This window comes from Heptranchias perlo, chromosome 34, assembly GCF_035084215.1.
Source record: "Heptranchias perlo isolate sHepPer1 chromosome 34, sHepPer1.hap1, whole genome shotgun sequence".
In the NCBI taxonomy this organism is placed as follows: Eukaryota; Metazoa; Chordata; class Chondrichthyes; order Hexanchiformes; family Hexanchidae; genus Heptranchias; species Heptranchias perlo.
In genome coordinates, this window is record NC_090358.1 from 9992675 (window position 1) to 10013753 (window position 21079).

Sequence of the window (21079 nt, forward strand, 5' to 3'; positions counted from 1 at the left end):
TACTACCCCCTCAATCAGTGGTACCAGATCTATTACCTCAGTCCCCAATGCTGCCTATGTCACCCCCGATGTGGAGATGCTGGTGATGGACTGGGGTGGACAAATGTAAGGAATCTTACAACACCAGGTTATAGTCCAACAGTTTTGGACTATAACCTGGTGTTGTAAGATTCCTTACATATGTCACCCCCAGTACTGACATACCCTGGGATACTGTTTTCCTCCAAATGCTTCCAGACCCTGGCACCCCTTTCCTGTGCTGCCACACCCAGGCATCATTTGCACCAAGTGCTGACCTTGGGACTCCCTCCATTACTACCAAACACTGGGACCCACCCCACCCCCCTCAATACCGTGGTGTCCCAGGAACCATCCAGTAAAACAAATCCCACGTTCCACCCCTTGGTGGTACTGAAGGCCAGATTCCTGCTCTGCAATACTGCCATACAGCAAAACCACCCCAATGCCATCAAAGCAGAACAACCACCATAACTGCTATTAAACGCAACACGGCTTCCTCATTACAACTGATAAATGCCATATAGCAACTCACGGTTGCCTCCCATCTTCCTGTGCATCCTGGGCTTTGAAAAACGGTAAGAGGTAAAAATATAAGAAGCTAGGCCACTCATTTACATTTTTCCAGGAGGAAAATACCAGTCAATTGGGGGATAGGAGGGAGAAGAAGGGGGTGGGACAGGAAGATGTGGGGAGAGGGGCACAGGTAGGGTGCTGTTCAGTGGACTGTGTCGCTGCCCGGTAAATCCTTTTAGTGGGAGTGATGCCTATGACTAGAAAATTCAGCCAGTGGGGTGCAGGAAAAGCTGAGGAAGAGGAATTCAGATCAGCAGGACTAGGGAGGGCTGAGGCACGGGACAGCCAGTCATTAGTTTGGAGAATACCGGCCAGAGGACTGGGTGGTGTGGATGGGAAATGCTGTCAGGAGATGTTACTGTAATAGGGGAAGTGAAGGGGAACTGCAGCCAGTGGAGGGAAGCGATTGTCAGCCAGCCAATTGGCAGGCAGCAGGTGGGTTGGAACAGTCAATGTTGCTGGCAGGAGTGGGTAGGTGGGTGGGGGGTATACAGCCAGCAGTGAACGAATGTGAATTTGAGCCAGTAGGGCTTTGAGTGCAATCCGTGACTTACTGCTTATGGGGAGTGGAGGTCCATGATTCCTGCTTAGTGGGGAAGGGGGTCTAGGTTAGAGGGAGAGGTGCAGGCATCGGGTGGAATTTTATTTCCTGTTTCTTCAGGGCTTCAGATTGCTGCCAGCCATCATCTATCATAATTTTTGGATGTACTTTTTGTGTGGAGGGGAGTAGGGGGTGAAACTTTTCTCATCAGGGACGAGGATGAGGGGACAGGGTAAAAAGGGGTGTGGGTGGGAAGGTGGACAAAGATTTGTTGATCAGGGAGGACAACTTGCTCAGCATGGGTGAAGTTGGTGACCAAATATTTGCTTAGATTTGTGGGCGATGAATCTCCACTGTTGTAACAATGGTTCCTGCAGGGGTTGCGCAGCACCTTTCAAGATGTTTCTTCTAAAGACCTCTCTGCCACTATCAGGCTACCGACATCCTGTGTTTATTTTCAAATTTAATATTTCAATCTTCCCTTCTGAGGTATTTCTTTAGGGCTCCGTTTCCAGCTCAATTTCAATCTCCCTTGGGTCCAACACTGCATAGTTTCCTCTGTTCTGCGGTTGTCCAAGTTGCATTCAGTTGGTTACTTTACTGATAAAAAGGGAGCTTCTCCTGACATTTTCCTTTCTGCCACTTTGCTTAGCTTGAGGATTCAGTCAAGGTGCCAATTGGGCTGTCATGTAACGTTAATTATATATTAAAACTTGCAGATAGCACACACTTTCTGTGTCACACTTCCTATAACACTACCCTGTCAAACTTTGTTGATTTGCCACTGTTTAACTTTGAGCCACTCAGAACTAATGAGGTAGGGAACGTACGAATCAAAAGCAAGGAAGGCGGCTAAAAAACGACCACTGAGAAACCACTAAAGGCTAATGAAAATAACCAATTCTGAATGACCAGTCAGGGGAAACCATGATTAAAAGAAATGGGAGGGTGAGCCGATCAAATTGCCCCACAAAAACATTCAAGTGCATTTTGCTATTTTTTCTCAGTAATGTTCTAAACAAAATAAAAATGTCAAAAATAACCAATTTTGCAATAATATGATTAAATTTACTGATTGAATTGTCTTCTGTGTCTTTTAATATCTTCACTAAAGTTTTTGCTTCAAAGTCTTGGTCTGTCTCAAAAGCCTAAGCTGCAGATGAATATTTTTTCTACTGGAGCAATTGAGAGGAATTATCAGTATAATTTGCAGTTGGCAGTTTTTCCCAGTTTACATTAATTGGTTTCTCTGAGTTGAAGAAGAAGGCTGACTCTCTTCATCCTGTGAAAGGCTGTGAGTGTTTTTTGCTTCTTTCAAAAGCCTTTGAAATAACCTGGAGATTGAATTCTCAAAGCTTTATCTCAGGTAAGTTGCACACTGAAAATATTAACTGCTCCTTTTCTAGTATAAGTTGCTCAAATTTTAACTCACGGTCTGGCAGCACTTATGATTAAAAGTACCTATGGTTTCTTTTGTTGATGTTTTGAAAGTAAAACTAAGACTGATTATTGAAAATGGATTTATTTTTCTCAGTGGACAGTTAGAATATTTCAATTTGTTTTTTTTCCAAATGATTTAAAGAAGATGAATTTGAATTATTGGTTCCCCGATTAGCTACTATCCCATCGTCACTTTGGCTCCAAATCTAATTAATAATCTCTTCTGTTAAATAAATGTGTGATGTTTGGGGTTAAATGTAAAAGACATTGAATAAAAATTTGGTAAGTGCATAAACAATTAATTTTTGAGCTTTTAGAGATAATTTATTTTGTATGGAAATTTATATTCATTGGCGTTTAATTCAATAAATACACTAACAGTGCACTAAGTGCTTTAAGGTAACAACTTGCATTTATATAGCGTCTTTATTGTAGTAAAACATCCGAAAGTGCTTCACCTGAGGTGTAATCAGACAAAAATGGAAACCGAGCCAAAGCAGGAACCTAAATGACTGAGAATGCAGTGGATGGGCTCACGATACCCTAAAACGGACTGGTTATGGGAGGAGGATGACAGATGGGAATGGGTGTGTTGACCAAAAGGGGCCATAAGCCCTGCTGTTATGGATCTCCCTCAACTTCCCCAAGCCTGTCAAACCTGGCACCCCATTAATACTGTTGGACTCCAGGTTTTCCTTTCCCTGTTCTCCTCGATAAAGGAGCAGCGGAGAGAGCGCAGTGAGAGCGGTGGGGATATTGTCACAGAAAATGTGTTTAATATTAGTATACATCAGCAGAAATCATGTTAGTACGTCAACAAATAGAAATCTCAAGGTGCACATCATGCCTGACACCAGATAGAGAGAAATCTAATGACCATGTGTACCCCACTTTGAAAACCTGCACTATCCAATTGGAATATCTGGAAGTGATGTTCTAGTTTGGAATTATTTTCTGCTCCATTTAGGTTTTACTTCTGACTGCAAAATGCTTCATCCACAATTCTGGCACTCACATCCTTTCTTGCAATGTCCTGCTCACCTATCATCCCTGTACTTGCCAGCCTCAGATGGTTCCCTACCCCCTGTGCATTGATTTTAAAATCCTCATCCATCCTCAGGGCATTCACTTGGTGCAGATGAATGAGGTTAGAAATGATCTCACTGCAAGTGGTTCTGATGGATGTTTGCAGAAGCTGAGAGAATTGGAACCACCGGTGTTTGTGTTGAAAGTGTCAGCTTGTGATACAAGTGGAGAGCCTCTGCTGTCAAATTCCATTAAGGTTGGGGGAAAAAGAGCCAGGAAATTAAAGTGTCAGCCCTGTCGGTGTTACATTCATCTGTGTCAGTCACTTGAACAGTTTGCTGTGTTGGTAACAGTGTGTGCAATGATATCGAGGCTCATGATTCTTTTAAACTGTAAAGTTCCAGGACTCAGGCTGTACTTTGTAGCTTTTAATGAACTGTAAAGTTGCAGGTGCAGCTTGTGCACTGACATGATCTCGGGTATTGCAGGTGAACTTTCACATTGCTGCAACTGTGTTATTTAGGTGTCAGCTGTGGCTCAGTGGATAGCACTCTTGCCGCTGAGTCAGCAGGTTGTGGGTTCAAATCCAATTCCAGAGATTTGGGTACAAAATCCAGGCTGACTTTCCAGTGCAGTACTGAGGGATTACTGCACTGGTCAGAGATGCTGTCCTTTGGATAAAGCATTAAACACTATTTTGAAGAAGAGCAGGGGAGGTGTCCTGGCCAATATTTAATCCTCAAGCAATATCACTAAAACAGATTATCTGGCCATCATCTCATTGCTGTTTGTGGGACCTTGCTGTGTGCAAATTGGCTGCCACATTTCCTACATTACAACAGTGACTATACTTCATTGGCTGTAAAGTGTTTGGGACGCGATGAAAGATGCTTTAGCAATGCAAGTCTTTCTGTTTTCTTTTTATCTTATTGTGCTAAACCATTTCTTTGTTATATTCTCCTGTAATCTTCACTGATTTGACCAGTTCTTAAAAAGTTTTCTCCCCTTGCGTTATCTCCACTTCTCTTCTGCAGGTACTGGCTTTTCTAATGGGAAAGAAGAAGAAAAAGAACTTGAATTTACAGAGCACCTTTCATATCCTCAGGGCATCCCCAAGAGCTTCACATCCACTGAATTACTTTGAAGTGTAGTCACTCTTATATCAGCAAATGTGGCAGCTGGTTTCCGACAGCAAGGTCCCACAAACAGCAATGACATGAAAGACTAGTTAATCTGTTTTGGTAGTGCTGGTTGAGGGAGGAATGTTGGCCAGAAATCTAATGGCCATGTGTAACCCACTTTGAAAACCTACACTATCCAGTTGGAACATCTGGAAGTGATGTCATAGTTTGGAAATATTTGTTGCTCAATTTAGGTTTTACCTCTGACTGCAAAATGCTTCATCCACACTTCTGGCACTCACATTCCCTGCTCCTCCTCAGATAGGCCGTCGAATCTTTCATGTGCACCTGAAGAGGCAGATGGAGCCTCAGTTTAACACCTCATTCAAGAGACAGAACCTCCAACAATTAAGCACTCCCTTAGTTTAACACTGAAGTGTCAATCTAGATTATCTGCTCAAGTTTCTGGAGTGGGCCTTGAATCCATTATCTTCTGACTCAGAGATGAGGCTGGTATAAATGAGCCAAAATGACATTTAACGTTCTGCAGACACCGGCAACACTTTTTGGTACTTTGCTCCATTGTCTACTCTTGATATGTGAGCCTAGAAATGATTGTCAGGAGGCTATTTGACCATGGGGGTGTTACAGATAAGCCTGATTCTATTCTGCCCTTATCCAATGTTCACATATGCACTTTTCAGCATAACATAAGAACATAAGTAATAGGAGCAGGAGTTGGCCATTCGGCCCCTCAAACCTGCTCCACCATTCAATAAGATCATGGCTGATCTTCGACCTAAACTCCACTTTCCCGCCCTATCCCCATATCCCTTGATATCGCTAGAGTCCAAAAATCTATCTATCTCATCTTTGAATATACTCAACAATTGAGCTTGCACAGCCCTCGGGTAGAGAATTCCAAAGATTCACAACCCTCTGAGTGAAGAAATTCCTCCCCATCTCAGTTGTAAATGGCTGACCTCTTATCCTGAGACCATGCACCCTAATTCTAGACTCTCCAGCCAGGGGAAACAACCTCTCAGTGCCTACCCTGTCAAGCCCCCTCAGAATCTTATATGTTTCAATGAGATCTCTCATACTTCTAAGCTCCAGAGAGTATAGGTCCATTCTACTCAATCTCTCCTCATAGGACAGCTCTCATCCCAGGAATCAATCTAGTAAACCTTCGTTGCACCGCCTCTAAGGCAAGTATGTCCTTCCTTAGATAAGGAGACCAAAACTATACACAGTACTCCAGGTGAGGTCTCACCAAAGCCCTGTACAATTGTAGCAAGACTTCCTTACTCTTGTACTCCAACCCCCTTGCAATAAAGGCCAACATGCCATTTGCCTTCCTAATTGCTTGCTGTACCTGCATGCTAACTTTCTGTGTTTCTTGTACGAGGACACCCAAATCTCTCTGAATGCCAACATTTAATAGTTTCTCACCATTTAAAAAATATTCTGTTTTTCTATTCTTCCTACCATAGCGAATAACCTCATATTTCCCACATTATACTCCATCTGCCACCTTGCCAACTCACTTAACCTATCTATATCCCTTTTCAGACTCTTTGTGTCCTCCTTACAGTTGACGTGTAAAACAAAAATCACCCAAATCTCTTCCAATTGCTGTTTGACCCTCTTGGAGTTGATCAGTACACTTAAGCCTTGCTGAGATATTGTTACACTACAAGGCTGAACAAATTTAAAAATAAAAATGAAGGCTTAGTGACTCATGTAGGGTTATGTGAAACAGGACTGCAGCATAAAATACAGTGGGCTTTTTGTGCCAATAGATTGGAGATATGAATGCAATAGATTTTCAATTTATCTTCAACAGTGGCGATTGGAGGCTGCTTATATAATGCAAGCCTTTTGTTGCTATGCAGTAAATGGCAGGGTTTGAGCTTTACAACAAACACCATGTTAGAGCAAGAAAATGTATTAAATAAAGTGCGGGGCTGTGATTGAGGGTATAATAATGGATCTGGGATGAGTTGAGGGAAACGGAAATCAGGAGAGGTGTTTAACAGGTGGCTGAGCTAATCTCACATTTTAAACTATCGTCCAAAGTCAAAATTAAGGAGGCTCAAGTCAAGGAGGGTCTTATGCACCTCTTAGTAGCTATCTGTTATAGTTACACAGCTAGGTGTTTCATTTACCTCATCTTCTTTTGTAAATGTAATGTATTAACAGAATCAGAAATTTCAGCACAAAACGTGGCCATTCAGCCTATCTGGTGCCACCTCCACATGTAATTCTATTTCCCTGCTCTTTCTCGGTACACATTGATGTCTGCCTTCAAGTGTTTATCTAATTCCTTCATAAATGCCACAATTAGCAGTTTCAATAGCTGCTTATGGTAACGCATTTCATATTCTATTACGCAGTTGCATGAAAAAAATTCCTTTCAACCTCACCCTTTATACTTCTAATACCAATCCTGAGTTTATGCCCCCTTGCTACTGATTCACCAATCAGTGGAAATACTCTCTCGCTCTCTTAAACCCTTTCATAATTTTGAACACTTCTCTGTTCCAGTGAATAGAGCCCTAGTTTTTTTAAGTCTTTATTATTAACCATATCTGCTCATCCCTGATATCATCTTAGGGCATTTAATTTGCACCTTTTGTATTCTACTGTAATATGTTGTCATTTCGTCTTTAGGTTCTACTTCAGACATAGCTGCTGCCCTTTGCATGTATGAAACATGATATATTTTTAGACAAAAATATTCCTCTAGTGGCTTGGTGGGTAAATGTTCTGAGCCAGACAGGCTAGAAGGCCCCAGGTTCGGTCCTTGGGCTTTCTAGTTTGAGTTACCTGACTTCAGAAAGGAGGCATGGCAGCACCTCAATTTTAAAATTCTCATCCTCGTTTTCAAATCACTCAAGGCCTCGCCCCTCCCTATCACTGTAACCTCCTCCAGCCCCACAACCCTCTGAGATCTCTGCTCTCCTCCAATTCTGACTTCTTGTGCATCCCTGGTTTTCATTGCTCCATCATTAGATGTCTAGCCCCAAAGCTCTGGAATTCCCTCATTAAACCTCTCCGTCTCTCTACCTCTCTCCTCCTTTAAGACGCTCCTTAAAACCTACCTCTTTGACCAAGCTTTTGGTCACTTGTCCTAATATCTCCTTAAGTGGCTTGGTGTCAAATTCTGTTTGAGAATGCTCTTGTGAAATGCCTTGGGACATTTTACTCCATTAAAGGGGCTACATAAATGCAAGTTGTTGTTGTTGTTGAATTAGACTTAACACTGCTGGTCAAGGAAGAAAAAAAAACTCACCGGGATTCCACCTTATAATCACCATCCAGTGACCTCTGCTGGATAGTGAGTGTGTGAGGTGGGTGTGTGTGCGTGAACATTCGGTGAGAACAGGACTGGGCACAGCTGTGATTCCCACAAAGGCCAAATAGCCTGCTGACATTGGCTGCGTCCAAGCTCATGCTTGGAGAATGGCCAATTGGTGAGGTACAAGAAGGCAACTGGTGAAGGTGAAACAGCACCCCAGCGAGAGTCGGCAGCTTCGAGAGGGGAGAAAACTGGAAAAATAAGAGAAAGAAATTGAGTGTACATAAGGGGTTAAAAATCTGATACGTAATGCTGGAATTCATAATTCACACAAAGCTTATTTTTCAGTAAATTAAATGGCTTTTCGGTGAATTTTCTTTTGAATACTTGAATTTCAGCAAACCACTGTTTTTTTAAACCATTTTTAACATTTAAGGAAAACAGCATTCGGGGTTAAACACACACTTGGAAGCTCAGCAGGAGTCACACTAATGGTCTTCACCTGGGTTTCCCAATAATTAAAAATACATGATTTAATTAGAACCGGAGGGAATAAACAAAGTAAAAATCTGCCCAGGTTATTCCCAGGTCTGGTATTGACTGTGCTGGTGGTGTTCAAAGGGGGTCTTTTTCTCACAAAGAACATTGGAAATGTGATGTAGGAGATACAGCGATGATGGTATCACATCTCAATTACATTTCAGCAAATCTGACAAGTTTGCTTTGGTGTTGCTATGGGCTGCGTGAGACCCACGTGTTGGGGGCCTATTAACACTAGTGCAGTACAAAAGCAATTTATAGAGTTATGGACTAAGTTACCAGAGAAGGATGTTGAAGCAGACAGTATAGATAGGGTCAGGAGATAAGTAAATGTGTTTCTGTAGAGAGAAGGGATTGACATCGGTGAGAGTGTGGGTAGGTGAGCTTAATCGAGCCTGATGTCCTTTTCCTGTTCTGGAATATTCTTCCACACATATATAACGTATGCAGGGTGTCAATTTATGCTTGTTATCCACATCAATGCTGGTGTGACGCTAATGGTCCCTGATTGCACTGGAACACAATATATTGTGTTATAAATAGCAAAGCATTACTTAATGGAAACCACTTAAATCTCCAAGTCCGAGGGTAATGCAGATCTCAGCACTCTGTGGGCTGAATCTGCCATCTTACTACATTTAGCTGAGTGACATTCACAACCCTTTCCCAGGGAGTGTCACTTTTACATTTATTCAAAAAAGAAAATTGCCTGACAAATGTACTAATGTGTTCAAGAACTCCTGTCCTCGAGGAAGCAGGAGCTTTTTAACACTTTTTTTGTGTTTTTCTTTTGCCAAAACATTTAATGAATTGTTACTTGAACAAATGTCTCATCTCACACTGCTCAGTGATGACCTACCCGTGGGATGAATTCAGATTAAGCTGTCACAAGGAGTCCGAAAGCCAATCTCGAGCACTGACCCTGTGGGTGGCGAAACAGGCAAATGGTTTTTCTGACAAAAGTGTAGGTTATTCACTCAGGCAAACCCAGAATATTACTTCAAAATAAGATAAAGAAGTAGAGAGCAGAGGACATAAAAGGAAATGAGTGCAAAGTAAATTTAAAACCAATATCAGGAAAAATGTCTTCACTGAAAGTTCGAAATAGTCTGCCAGACAGTGTAGTAGAGGCAAAAAACATTGGGGTTATTTGTACTACAAATGACGCCAAAATGTGAGAGTTAATGTACCAGAACGATGAGTCTAAATAGCCTTTCCTTGCATTCAATTATCTATAATCATTTACCCATTGCTTTTCACTCTATTCATGTGAACATAAGAACATAAAAGAGCATAAGAAATAGGAGCAGGAGTAGGCCATACAGCCCCTTGAGCCTGCTCCGCCATTTAATAAGATCATGGCTGATCTTCAACCTCAACTTCGAACATGTGAAGAAAAGGGTGAGATATGACCAACAGGTCCATCCATTGTCATCTTATCCGCTTGACGCTGCAACTTCATGCACCACATTCCCCTCCCCCCTCCCCCAAACCACTAACTCTTGTAGGAAACGTAAATGCAGAGAAAAATTCCTGGGTCCAATTTCAGAAAAAACTCAAGCAAGCTCCCAGGGACTGTAGTTACCCAAGGGTGTAAAGATAAACCCGGCAACTGCAGGCCAGTCAGTTTAACCTCGCTGGTGGGGAAGCTTTTAGAAACGATAATCCGGGAAAAAATTAATAGTCACTTTGACAAGTGTGGATTAATAAAGGAAAGCCAGCACGGATTTGTTAAAGGCAAATCATGTTTAACTAATGTGATTGAGTTTTTTGATGAGGTAACAGAAAGGGTTGATGAGGGCAATGCGATGGATGTTGTGTATGTGGATTTTCAAAAGGCGTTTGATAAAGTTCCGCTTAATAAGCTTGTCAGCAAAATTGAAGACTATGGAATAAAAGGGGCGTGGCAGCATGGGTACGAAAGTGGCTAAGTGACAGGAAACAGAGAGTAGTGGTGAATGGTTGTTTTTTGGACTGGAGGAAGGTATACAATGGTGTTCTCCAGGGGTTGGTGCTAGGAGCACTGCTTTTTTTGATATATATTAATGACTTGGACTTGGGTATACAGGGCACAATTTCAAAATTTGCAGATGACACAAAACTTGGAAGTGCAGTAAACAGTGAAGAGGATAGTAATAGACTGCATTGACAAGCTGGTGGAATGGGCGGACACATGACAGATGAAATTTAACGCAGAGAACTGCAAAGTGATACATTTTGGCAGGAAGAATGAGGAGAGGCAATATAAACTAAATGGTACAATTCTAAAAGGGGTGTAGGAACGGAGAGACCTGGGAGTATATGTGCACAAGTCGTTGAAGGTGGCAGGACAGGTTGAGAAAGTGGTTAAAAAAAGCATACGGGATCCTGAGCTTTATAAATAGAGGCATAGAGTACAAAAGCAAGGAAGTTATGTTGAACCTTTATAAAACACTGGTTCGGCCACAGCTGGAGTGCTGTGTCCAATTCTGGGCACCGCATTTTAGGAAGGATGTGAAGGCCTTAGGTGCAGAAAAAATTTACTAGAATGGTTCCAGGGATGACGGACTTCAGTTATGTGGAGAGAACAGAGGATTGTTCTGCTTAGAGCATAGAGGGTTAGGGGGAGATTTGATAGAGGTGCTCAAAATCATGAAAGAGAGAGTTAATAAGGAGAATATACAGTGGCAGAAGGGTCGGTAACCAGAGGACACAGATTTAAGGTAATTGGCAAAAGAGCCAGAGGCGACATGAGGAAAAAAAAATTAAGCAGTGAGTTGTTATGATCTGGAATGCACTGCCTGAAAGGGTGGTGGAAGCAGACTCAATAATAACTTTCAAAAGGGAATTGGATAAATGCTTGAAGGGGAAAAATTTGCAGGGCTATAGGGAAAGAGCAGGGGAGTGGGACTAATTGGATAGCCCTTTCAAAGAGCCGGCACAGGCCCCATGGCTTCCTTCTATGCTGTATCATTCTATGATTCTAGTTTAATCCCATCAGATGTGGGCCTGATTATTAGACAGCTCCTGTTAACCTTGAAGCTGTTCATTTCAAAGCGCTTGGGCTTGCAAAAACAGGACCCACTGGTGTTTGCTAAAGATAAGATAATACGAGTGTAAAGTTCTCTGCTGTACCAGCGATTAATACTACCTATGAAATTTGATCAGGGCAGAGAATCCCACTGTAAATTCAAGAGCACAGCCATGGAGATGTAGGTTGTGATGACCCCTGTGTTTAAAGGAAAGCTGAACTATAGAATTGTATTTCTCCTTCCTTACCTCACATATACAGAAATTTAAACTAATCGCTTGCTGATCTATCATTGTCTCATCTGAGTGGCCATTCTTCATGTCTGAACCTCAACAACGAATGTCAGCAGGATATTTGACTATGGGCGGCATTATAGACAAGGATATGCATGTTCTAATCCAGTATCCACACGTGCACTTGCCAGCAGAGGTCATTGGATCGTGATCAGGAGCAAGAATGCTGCCTGATTTCACCCCACCCCCGAAGCCGTAGGCCAAATGTAGCGCCCACTACTGGCTTAGATTAATCTGTGTCCATTAGACGGTCAGAAATCAGGAATGTGTGCATGGTAATGTCTCCAGACCTTTCTGTGCTACCTGCAACCATCAGGGTCAATTTTCAGAAATATCTGCCCTTGTCACATTGCCCCCTATGGCTGTGACATATAAACGAATGCAAATGAAGCCATTAACTGTTCATAGAAAAAAAATAAAATCTGCAAAAGGTTTTATTTTTCATTCACTGGAAAGAAGTCATCTTGGTGACCATTTCATTTAAAAAAAACATTCAGATTCTCCAGGCATGTTTCTATGTACCTGTTTCCTGTGTATTTCTGCCTCCATTGGTGCTCTGGGCAGGAAGGGAGTGAAGATGCTTTTACGTTGCAGATGACAACAGATAGCCCATTCTTCCACCATCATCTGCATTCCTCAGTGTAAACAGCTCAATCCGCCTGGAACCCAAAAGGGGGAGTGGGGTCTACAAATCTGCTGTCAGTTAAGGCTGATGGTTCCTGTAAAGCAGCCCTGGAATGTTGGGTCCCCATGTTTACACATTACTGGAGTTTATGGAAGATAGTAGGCCAATATATCAGGTTACATATTGTGCTAATGCCCCTGGCTACCAACACAAGGGTTCCATGTTGCAGGCAGTGACCTCAAGATAAACTTGCCAGATTCACTAAAGTGGGCTGCTGGCCTCTTGTTTTTTTTTTAACTGGTTCTTCCTAGGTTTGTCCTTCACAAACCTGACAAGTATAAAAAGTAGCGACGGAGGTTAACAAGGTCATTAAAAGTGCAAACAAAGCTCTGGGGTTCATTTTTAGAAGAACAGAATTAAAAAGCAGAGTGGTTATGTTAAACTTATGTAGAACCTTGGTTAGATCACACGTGGAGTATTGTGCATGGTTCTGGTCTCCATATTACAAAAAAAAGATACAGAAGCACTGGAAAAGGTGCAAAAAAGATTTACAAGGATGATCCCAGAACTGAGATGTTATAACTATCAGGAAAGACTGAGCAGACTGGGACTCTTTTCTCTAGAAAAGAGAAGGCTGAGGAGTGACGTAATAGAGGTCTTTAAAATTATGAAGGGGTTTGATATAGTGGACGTAGAGAAAATGTTTCCCTTGTGGGAGAATCCAAAACTAGAGGTCATAAATATAAGATAGTCACTAATAAATCCATTAGGGAATTCTGGAGAAACTTCTTTACCCAGGAAGTGGTTAGAATGTGGAACTTGCTACCACATGGAGTAGTTGAGGTGAATAGCATAGATGTACTTAAGGGGAAGCTAGATAAGCACATGAGGGAGAAAGGAAAGAAGGATATGTAGATAGGATTAGATGAAGTAGGGAGGGAGGAGGTTTGTGTGGAGCATAAACACCAGCATGGACCAGTTGGGCCAAATGGCCTGTTTCTGTGCTGTAAATTCTATGTAATTCTATGTACACTTTGAGCTTTCCTTCGGCTGTGCAAAGCTTTGCGTGACAGGACCTGCGAGCATTAGCGCATGTTTCCTGCCATAAAAAAAGCAACTTATTATTAGGTCTACACATGACATATTTCAGCCCAGAAGCTGGCATGAAGGTCACTCACTCGAGACAACAACAACTTGCATTTTGTGGAGCTTCTAATGTCACGTAATGTCCCAAAGTGATTCACAACGAGGCATAAGGGAAACGGACACTGCTAAGAAGAGAGAGATTGAAAGCTTAATCCAAGAGATAGGTATTTAAATGTGAAGAGAAGGGCAGAGAGGTTTAGGGGAGGGAGTTCCAGAGAGTAAGACTGAGGCTGCTGAAGGTTCTGCCACCAATCATGGGGCAAAGGGAGCAGGCGGGATGCACAGAAAGATGGGTCAGAGGAACAGAGCATTTGGGAGAGGATGGAGGAGATTGCAAAGATAGGGTGGTGTAAGGCCATGGCAAGATTTATAGATGAGGATAAGGATTTTGATGTTAGTACTTTGGGGATGTAGGTCAGCGAGGAAAGGGCTGATGGGCAAGTGAGCCTTAGTGTGGTACATGCAGTAGAGTTTTGGTCAAGATGGAGCTTATAGAGGATGTTAGGCCAGTAAGGAGAGCATTGGAGGAGTTGAGTCTGGAGGTGGCAAAAGCATTTATTAGGGTTTCAGCAGTGGAGTGGATGAGGTAGTACCAGAAGTGGGCATTGTTACAAGTGGAAGTAAATGGTCTTGCTGATGGATTGGATGTGGGGTTTAAAACTCAGCTTAAGGTTGAAGAGGATGCCAAGTCTGCAAAATGGTCTGGTTCAGCTTGAGAGAATAGCTGGACTGGAACAGTTTGTAATGTAAGCATACTTAAATTGGCCAGAGAGAGAAAAAAAGCAAAGAGCAAATTGGCCCTCACTCCTGAGACACTTTACTATGTAAAACTCTAACATCTATCACACAGCTGATCTGTCACAGATTGTTCTGTACCAATGCACTCAGCACTGAGCTGTAATGTCAATCTGGATACAATCTGTGCGTTGCTGGAACGAGACACGCTCAGCATCCGAGAGATTTGGCTATTTACTGGGGTGGTCCGGAGGGCGGAGGTGGAATGCCAGAGGCAGCAGCTGTCAGTCACCCCATGTGAGCAAGCAGAAAGTGTTGGGCAAGGCCGTTACACTCGTCCCATTCTCGCTGATGACCATCGAGGAGTTTGCTGCAGGTAACCAGAATTCAGTGAGTCAGTGAGTTAAACCGAACGATTGAGAGAAAGTTCACTGAAGTCATTTAATAACCATTAAAAGGCAAAGAAATGTGGAGAACGGTGTGTAACAACCAATGAGATGATCCAATCAGGGGGTTCAGATGGTTTATATATAGAATAATGGGAGAGTGACAGGGGCCTTAATCGAATTGAGGTGCAGTCACGTTGGACACAAGTTGTTGGGACAATCTGTGTAGTCGATCCCATATGATTTCTATTTGTAAGACTGGAGGTTCATTGGGCAGTAGCCTAGAGTGGAGTAATGGGGTGTAAAACAACCTCTACGTATTCATAAATGAACAAAACCAATAGGGAATTCAGGAGAAACTTCTTTACCCAGAGAGTGGTGAGAACGTGGAACGAGCTACCACAGGAAGTCGTTGAGGAAAATAGCATAGATGCATTTAAGGGGAAGGCACCAGAGACTTGAGCACATAATCTAGAATGACACTTTAGTGCAGTAGTGAGGAGTGTGGCACTGTTGGAGGTGCTGTCTTTTAATTCTTATGTTCTTATTTCGGACTCTAGGGAAATCAAGGGATATGGGGATCAGGCAGGAAAGTGGAGTTGAGGTCGAAGATCAGCCATGATCTTATTGAATGGCGGAGCAAGCTCGAGAGGCCCTATGGCCTACTCCTGCTCCTAATTCTTATGATCTTATGTTCTTATGAAGCTAGATAAGCACATGAGGGAAAAAGGAATAGAAGGATATGCTGATAGAGTTAGATGAAGAGGTGTGGGAGGAGGCTCATGTGGAGCATAAACGCTGGCATAGACAAGTTGGGCCGAATGGCCTGTTTCTGTGCTGTAGACACGGTGTGACTTGGGGTGTCATAGAACAGAATATTGTACTTAATGGTTTTAATGAAGCATTTTCAGTCACTAGCGAGTGATACAGTAGTGGAAGGAGAACTGTGCAAACTGTCTTAAACCCATCTTTTGTGATATGAGCAAAGAACTACAGCCTCAGACCCCTGTCTCCCTCATCCCTGCTCAAGGTCCCACTGCAGCCCCCTGCTCAGGGTCCCACTGCAGCCCCCTGCTCAGGGTCCCACTGCAGCCCCCTGCTCAGGGTCCCACTGCAGCCCCCTGTCCCTGAGCCCCAGTGCTCCTCAATGCAGCCCTAACAATAACAACAACAACTTGCATTTATATAGCACCTTTAAGGTAGTAAAACATCCCAAGGTTCTTCACAGAACGTTATCAAACAAAAATTTGACACTGAGCCACGTTAGGAGATATTAGGACAGAAAGAAATAGGATTTAAGCAGTTTCTCGAAGGAGGAGAGAGAGGCGGAGAGATTTAGGGAGGGAATTCCATATTTTAGGGCCTAGGCAGCTGAAGGCATAGCAGTCAATGGTGGAGCGATTACAATTGGGGATGCGCACGAGGCCAGAATTGGAGGAGCACAGAGATCTCAGAGGGTTGTAGGGGCTGGAGGAAGTTACAGAGATAGGGAGGGGTGAGGCCATGACAGGTGCAGCTCTGTACATTTTGTTGATTTGCTGAATATAATTGTGGAAGAGGGGAAAAAATGGAAAATCTTGAATTTTTCTCATTGAATAAAAACCCTTCATTTATTTGAGGCTGAAACTGAATGACTAAGTGTCTGCTGCTTGACTGAGTCTAGAAACAGTCTCCATCTTGTGGCTGAAGAGAGGAAATGCATGTCTTGGATTAATCAACATGGTAGATTCTGCTAGAAGTGAGTTATACATTTAATGATCTCTGTAAAAGTATCACTCACTGTTCAACAAAAAATGAACCCAGAGTTCCAATCCCTACATTTATCCAGTCATGTATTAGATGGGTCTCTTCTCCCTCTCATTCTGTAATACAGTACATAAAAATGTCATTAAAAATTCTTCAAGAGTGATTGTTTGCAAGCTATGAAGTCCCATTTCTATATTTACATACATGGTATCACGGTGCATCACAATGCTGCACCTCCCAGGGTAGATGGTGAAGGGATGCAAGGGTAGGCAAAGAATGTGCTTAGCTGTCATCATTTCTGCAAAACGATTATTAACAATATTAAAAGCTTATGTACAAATTGTTTCATGAATACTGCATGTTTGAAGCTGTCAGGAAATGTTCTTTACTTTCACTGCAATCTAATATTGTTAAGCAGCTGTTAGGGTTTATTGAAGATATTTAGGGAGCCTATGCTCCAGAAGTTATCATCCAGCATCTACACACACACAATTTCTAGCAGGAGTCACTGGATAGCGATAAGGAGCAGGGTTAGATATACAATGATGGGACAGGACTTTTGGAGACCACGGGCATATCTAGCCCGCAGTGTAACACATTGTATACCATCCCAACACAGACATATCTAGCCCGCAGTGTAACACATTGTATACCATCCCAACACAGGCATATCTAGCCCGCAGTGTAACATATTGTATACCATCCCAACACAGGCATATCTAGCCCGCAGTGTAACACATTGTGTACCATCCCAACACAGGCATATCCAGGCCGCCATGTAACATATTGTATACCATCCCAACACAGGCATATCTAGCCCGCAGTGTAACATATTGTATACCATCCCAACACAGGCATATCTAGCCCGCAGTGTTACACATTGTATACCATCCCAACACAGGCTTATCTAGCCCACAGTGTAACACATTGTACACCCCCCAGCACAGATTTATCTAGTCTGTAGTGTAGCACATTGTGCACCAGTATGTGGTGACATCGGCCACCCAAAGCACATTTGATCTTTTTTGAGATGTAATTTACCCCACTTTTGTCCCCAGTGCACAATGCAGATGAGGGGGTGGCTAGGCAGTGGCCTCTCACCTGAATCTTGCCAGTGAGGTTCTTCAGCTTCCCAGGAGGTGCAGGTGAGTTAATGGAAGACTGATGCTTTCTCAACTGTTTCTTCACTTTTTCTGGGGATTGGCTCACCTCTACTGCCCCAGTCAATCTAGCAGAGATCATCAGAGTATCACGTGCCCTGTAAATATAGTGACAGGTATAGTGCCCTGTCACTATATTTAACTTGATAATAGAACCAACTAACTTCTTTTTACAATGGTTTAGAAATGGAATCATTCACCCTTCATAAAAAACAGATAACACCACCACCAGACTTCTCATGTCCAATCTGATGACCAAGTACATTTGAAAGTGAATGGGATTCAGATCAAAGAAACAGCAACTTTGTGCCAATTCTTTTCTCCACATAAGCCACCTAGTTTAATTCCGCTCTCCAGATTGCTCCCCATGCATGTTAATAGTCCTCTTTTTCAAGCACCTACCCAATTCCATTTTAATAGCACTTATTGCACTCTGCTTCAACAATGACTTTTGGCAGAGATTTTCACATTCTAACCACCCTCTGTGTAGAGACATTTTTTCTAACTTCTCTTTTTAATTCTTTTGATTACCTTAAATTTGTACCCTCTCGTTACTGTCTTGCAGATCAATGGAAATGATCTATCATTACTTACCATGTTTTAACCCTTCATCATCTTGAAGACCTCTATCAGTTTGCCCTTAACCTTCTCAGCTTTAGTGAAAAAAGCCCTAATTTTGTACGTTTCTCTTCATAACTGTAACTGCTTATCCCTGGTAATATACCAGCAGTTGCGGAGTTAGGTTTTGTCAACTGGGAGCTGTGGATCTCAATATTTGGCCAACTTGGCAGGAAGGGGACCCGGCTGGGAACTGGGTAATTGACTTACTTAGTCTGAAGGCCGAGTTGGGAACCACATAAATTTGCAGGTCGAATCTGGAGAATGAGGACAGGTGACAGAGGTTCCTGGAAGCAGTGTTGGCTGACCTCAAAATGATTGGGGGGGAATTGATTTCCCTCCAAACCCTCACTGGCTCCACCACTGATAACAGTAAATCTATGAAGCGCCTTTTCCATTGCTTTTATATCCTTCCAATAATGAGGTGCCCAAAGCTGCATACAATGCTCCAACTGTGGTCTAACCCAAGATCTTGTTCAAATTCAATATTACTTCATTTCTTTTGCATTTTATGCCTCTAGATACAAAACCAAGGATTATTTGTCTTTTTTATGGCCATATCAACTTGCGCTGTTACTTTTAATGACCTGTGTGTCTGCACAACAAGCTCCCTCTGCTCCTCTGCTGCATTTAAAATGTTACCATTTAAGGTTTACATTCTTTCTCTAGATTTATTCTATGCGGCGCAATTAGCATTTGCCAGGCTGGGCAGCAGAGACAAAAACTTTAGGATCATTCAAAATATGGCTGGATGCAATTCTGGGAGAATTAGCGGACCAGAGTGACGAACTCAATGGGCTGAGGGTTAGGATATTAGAACAAGCTTGATGAGCCAAGGAACACAGGAACATAGAAACAGGAGTAGGCTTTCAGACTCTCAAGCCTGTTCCACCAAGGGTTAGGATACAAGAGGGACGAACACAATGACTGAGAGTTAGGGTGCCTGAAAGGACAAGTTCAATAGGCCTACGGGTAGAATTCTACAGGAACAGGCCTGATGGGTCAAAATGCCTTTGATTTTTTTTCTATGTAAAAAAGTAGGAGCTTTGATTTACAGGCTGAGGTGAGTTGTTTCTGCTGAACAAACAATTCAGATGTTAATATCTTTTCAAATTAAATTTAAATTATCTTCAGTTCATAAACACTCAACTTCTTGACATCTTGATTCATAATTCATGTCAGATGGTGGATTGAAATTGATGTAGCAGCCATGATGTGCCACCTGATCACTGTGGAATGGCCACCCACATATAAAGGAGCTCTAGTGAATTCGTCATAAATTCCCTACAGAAAAATCACAGGTTAGATGTAGAGTGTTGCAAACAGGAGGGGGAAAATTTAAACTTATTAACCCATGGAGACCTAATCCTTTGCAATCCTCTGTGTGTTACACATGAGACCAGAAAGCTTCCACACATAACATGAAGCTGTAATCTGCAATACTTTTCAAAGTTTCCTTGTTGAAATGTGTTTGGTGCCTGCAGCTCTCTTGTGCAATGCATGGCGCGGTTCACAGGGTCCATTTACACTGTGCACTGTTTAGTTTAAGGAGCTGATACAATTAGCTCAGAACTGCAAATGGATGTTCAATGCTTGGTGATTCCTGCTGCAGAGTTCCAGCCGATCCAGTTAAATTCAGATTAATCCAAATACTGTAAACTACTTCTCACACAGCAGGTTTTTCCCCGAGAAGGAGCTTAAGGACATAATCTTGCGGCTTTAATTTCACACCTGGCCATTTTCATAGTAAATGTAACATATATTTCTGTGAGCTTTATTTTCAAAGTAAAATGGCAACACAAACAGTAAAAATAAATCCTGAGTGAAAATAACCCAATTTAGAGTCTGGGTTGGTCTCTCCCACCCTTTGGGAGAGTCCAAAACTATAAGATAAATATAAGATAGTCACTAATAAATCCAATAAGGAATGTGGAACTCGCTACCACATGGAGTGGTTGAGGAGAATAGCTTAGTTACATAGAGTATACAGCACAATAATTGGCCATTCGGCCCAACTGCTCTATGTCAGCATTTATGCTCCACTGGAGCATAGGTGCATGTAAGGGGAAGCTGGATGTGAATGTGAGGGAGAAAGGACTAGAAGGTTATGTTGATAGGGTGAGTTGAAGTAAATAGAGTGGGAGGAGGCTGGTGTGGAGTGATTGGACCGAATGGCCTGTTTCTGTGCTGTAAATTCTATGTAATTCTATCTCCGGTTTTGGGTGGGACAGGAGCTGTTCGGGTTTTGAGTGAACTGTCCAGAAATTAGTAAAACATAAACTGGACACCAAACACCTGTTGACGATCCGGGGGCAAGTGATTTAGCACAGCAAAGAATGCTGAAAATCACGGGTCCGTTCCGGGAGATAATTTTCAACCAGGTGTGGGTATTTCACTCTGAATCTCATTTTTAAACGGTGTGGCTGAGCGGAACACAAGCCGACTGTACGGCCAAGTGTTACAGTGGCCAGCTGGAAACTTCCTTCAGTTGGGACGAGAGAGAGGAAGGAGGGCAAGCACGTTAGAACACACCGCTGATTAAAATTAAAATGAGAGGAGAAACTAACAGGGGAAATCGCTGCCGTCAGGTGAAACTGGTGGGATTTGTCACGAGTGTCACGCTGTGACCTATCACTTCTTCCTTCCAATTAAAAATGCAAAAAGTCCAGCTTCTGTTGCAGTTTGCTTTCGCGTCCCACGTGATTAATACTTCCAATGAATTTTAATGATCAGAAAAGCAAACCTCAAGAGCTCCAGATCCCCATCACTATCCTGCCCTTGTCTGCGGTTTGGCAAA